The sequence below is a fragment of the Choristoneura fumiferana genome, chromosome 6 (assembly GCF_025370935.1).
Source record: "Choristoneura fumiferana chromosome 6, NRCan_CFum_1, whole genome shotgun sequence".
Classification (NCBI taxonomy): domain Eukaryota; kingdom Metazoa; phylum Arthropoda; class Insecta; order Lepidoptera; family Tortricidae; genus Choristoneura; species Choristoneura fumiferana.
The window spans coordinates 16,890,708-16,895,191 of NC_133477.1; positions in this window are offsets into that span (position 1 = coordinate 16,890,708).

The following is a 4,484-nucleotide window of genomic DNA, read 5'->3' on the forward strand; positions in this document are numbered from 1 at the left end:
AAAATTATGTATCACGGTCACGAAGTTTTTTGCGCGATAGAATCCGGAATTCCGGAATACGGATTCTCTAAAGAACTAAGTCACTGACAATAACTCAAAGAATACGCATTGGGAGGTCACATCGCGGGAAGAACAGATAACTTTGAGGGAGAAAAGTCCAGGGGGCCTACCATGATCTTTCATAAACGATCCAAACGCAGAGCAGTTCAATTTAGGCACCTAAACTGAATCGTCGAAATTGGGTACCACGACGATTATTTCTCAGAGCTGAGTCTCAATGGTTACTAGTGAATGAAAAGACCGATATTGTCTCTTGGTCCGAAACTGAAACGCTAAGTCGCGAAGGGATGCCGCTATATGCAAACCAAATATTGTATACTAAAACCTCTTTATTTTGGAAAAACCATAACTCTATGTCATTCCGTGTTCTTAGCAACCGTTGTGTTGATTACAAATAAAATGTTACGCTGTCACTAATCCACGATTCTCTTTTTCCACTGAAAAAAATAGTTTTATTAATGAGGAGTTAAGAAGCACAATGTCGTGGGTACCTAATGAAAAGTTATAAAACTTGTTTAAAAGTTCTTGAAATTTAAAAATATTCCAAGTAAAACACTTAAAATTCCTAAAGAATAGACAGAATGAGTAACTATACTGAATTGCTAAATTTGACACTGAAGCGATTCAATTCCCACTCAAGTAAGCGTCATGGTACGTAAACCGCTTGAAGTGAGTGAATGAAAATGTCTGTATCGCTGTCGCTGAACCGTGCTTGAAACTGAATCGCAAAGTAACGTCGTGGTACGAAATAGCGATGCAGTTCAGTTTAGAGGCCTAAACTGAATCTATTAAGAGAGCGTGGTAGGCCCCCTGTAGTGGCGATCATGAACCGGTGTGCTTAGGTATTTTCCCGTTCACAAAATACGTCTCGATCGCGTTTGCGTTAAAATCTCAATTTGTATGGAAACACGGAAAGTTTGCACAACAACTTTGTGAGTGTAGGTTTGCTATGTAAACTAGATGTAAAACTATTTCGTCCGCGTATCGTAACGAAAACGGGTGACGACGCCCCGCACCGTGGAAATGGTGGCGGCAAGTATCGACGATCGAAAGCTCGATTTACGTCTTCGAATAGTAAACGAATGCTTTGTGAAAACGGCACACTCGAGGCACGGAAGATGGAGCGTTGGCAGGCCTTCCACTAAGTGCACTGATGACATCGCAAGAGTTGCGCTAAAGCTTTGGTTTCCTAGGACAAGCGTGCCGTCATTATAGCAACCGTAATAAGCGGTGAATGACGTCACTAGAAACGTTGTCTATGTAAACAAAACGGCGCGATTTCCTAGTTAACGGTGTCAATTTACCGCTCTCTAGGAGGAGGAGGAGGAGCGGAATCAATTACGGCCGCTATATGACGGCACCGCTGTTCCTAGGAACCAAAGCTTAACCGGTGTTACAAGTAGCGAGTTGTAGTTGATTGTGGCGTTCTAAGGGAGGGGATGGCGATACGTCTGCGCCTTTTGCAGTGCGCAGGGTGTTCGACAAGGTTGCGTTCTGGCACCCACTCTATTTGGTATATTTTTTTTCTGTACTTTTGAAGGTGCTTTGGCGAAGAGCAACAGGCATACAGCCTACATACCCGTTCCGATGGTAGGTTATACAACATTTCCTTGCTCAAGTCTAAGCGTCGCAGAGAGGACCTGTTGTAGACAGTCTTCTCTTTGCGGATGACGCTGCTTTCATCGCCCACGACCAAGCACAGCTTCAGAGCCTAATGGACAAGTTTGCCAGAGCATGTGATCTCTTCTCGATGTCTATTAATGCTAAGAAGACCGTCGTATTAGCGCAGGGTTGCCCACAACCTCCAACCATCTTGCTTGGCGATGCTCCATTGGAGGTGGTTAGCAGGTTTTGCTATTTGGGTTCGCAAGTGTCGAGCAATCTCTCACTTGATGCAGAAATCGACTTCCGCATCGGCAAGGCGGCCACTACGTTCGGGAGGCTTCGTGCACGAGCTTGGGAACAAGCATCTTACGGTAAACACGAAGATGCTTGTTTTACCAAGCGTGTGTCTTGAGCACACTCCTGTACGGGCTGAATCCTGGACGACATATTCAAACAGGAGCGTCGACTAAATTCATTCCATATTGCGCTGTCTTCGAAGTATACTGGCATTACATGGAGGGACCGCGACAAACGAGTCTGTTCTGGGCGTGGCACAGCTTCCCAGCATTACGGCTACACTCAAACAGAGGCGGCTACGGTGGCTGGGACACGTGTACCGCATGGAGCAGACTCGTTTGCCTCGGCAAATTCTGCTAGGAGAGGTCGCAGACGCAAAGAGGCCCGTTGGCCGACCTATGTTGCGTTTCAAAGATTCTGCCAAGCGCGACATGGTTGCATTTAAATCCCTAGCAACCAATGGGAGGAGCTAGCTGAAGATCGTAGTAAGTGGCGGGGCCTGTTCATAAAGGTCGAGCACTACATGATGACGACTGTTTCACATGCTTAAGGAAAAGCGCACGAGGCGTCTCGAGCAGGCCATCAACCCCCGACCACCTGGGGGGAGTACACTTGTCGCGTGTGCGCCGGGGGATCCTGTACCGAATCGGCCTATTTAGTCACGAGCGCAAGTGTCCGTCGCGATGGCTACTTAGATCATCTGCAAAGATGTCAAGGCCAATTATTAAGGGGAGGCTTTTGTTAACAGAGTGAACGTCTTGGGGCTGATGATTATAAAACTAAGTAGATACGTAAAATATTACATTGCGTGCAATTTGAATGAATGAACGAAAGATTTATTTGAAAATAACAATGCAACAAAAATTTTACAAAAATTACTAATACAGTGTTGACTGTGATCTCAAAAAGGAGTCCACTCAGCATGTGTCGCCGCAGAAAGTGCTACGACGCTGATTTTCAGTGAATCCGATGACAATCATAAAACAAATACAACTTGCAAATGAGAAGCGAAATACAACAGAAAGAGCAGTGTCCAAGTACCAGTACCTATCGAGTTTAAATTTATATAAATAAAAAAAATTAAAAAAAATCAGTCTCCAAGTCAGTCGCATTTAGCCATTAGGTACCTAAACTATATTCATCCTGCTTCCTAAAAAGCAGTAGTTTTATGCGCTATAAACTATTGCCGTTTTTGGTGCTATTTTACCAACTTCGCATATTAGGAACTTACGATATTTTATGACCATTGAAGACAATTTTTTTGTTTAAATGTACAATGAATACTTTCCTAATCGAAGCGCTTGTGTGGTATAATAAACTTATTACGTATTTATAAGTACTTTTATCTTGCTTCTATCGATTAGTAGGCTACGGGAGAAGCAAGTTAAAAATATGTATAGTCCATTGATATGGACCTCCGCAAAATAACATCTAAATCAATGAAAATATACTTACACAATGGTAGTTCCCACTCTGGCCTCACGAATCAAGAACTTCACACACACTGTTGAATTTCTTCGCAAGTATGTCATCACTATTTTTACTTCACCATAAAAGTCATAGTAAATTTGAAATGCTTATTTTATTTGTTTAATATTATATATTCTGTCCCGAGGATGAACCCGCTAACTTAAGCTGATACTCCACATTTATTAAAACGATCGCGTTCTAGCTTTTTTTTTAAAGCAAAATGATCGGAACCTTGCTGTTTTACAGCCGGTAATGCATAGGTTCCGGCGCGATGATGTGACAGTGTAGTGCACTTGCATTCGCTGTGCATCCGGAATTTTATCCGGATAGACTTGGAAAAACATGAAAAGTTTTAAAGTTCCGCGCGAAAAGGACCGAGCTTCAAATTGCTTTAAGCATTTGAAATTTTCACATAAATTAAATACCATACACTTATGATGGAGAGAGAGAGAGAGAGATTCGCTCGCCCGGGCTTCGCTCGTGTAAACCAATAGATTTGGCAGCCGGATCTAAATACCGGGACGTTTTTTTGGGATTTCATACAACAGTTTTTGATAATAACCGGATTTTTAAGCCTAATTGCTAGGCCTAATGGTTACGCGTGCGAAGCCACGGGAAAGTCTAGTGACAAAAAAGGGTGGAAACCGATAAATGAAATTCCAGCAACCGACAGATAAATGTCTGACAAGGTTGATTGTAGAGATCACTTAAAATACGTTAGGCTTTGTACATGTATCTCAAGTTTTTGTGTATAGTTTATTTATTTTTGTACAATAAAGGGTTTACATACATAATGCATTCATGTGTACACTTATAAGTTATGAACATACTCCACGGAAGATAATCTACTAAATGAATTTTAACTACCGTTTGGTGGACAGACTTTAAATTGATGTATATCGCCATTATATCTGTCCTTGGCAGTAATTAACATTACGGACACGAATCGAAATCGATTAAACCGATTGGTTTCGTAACTTACGTATCTATTCACTAATGGTTGCATTGATGTTTGTTATGGACGCGAATAAAAGTTATAAAAGGACAGAGTG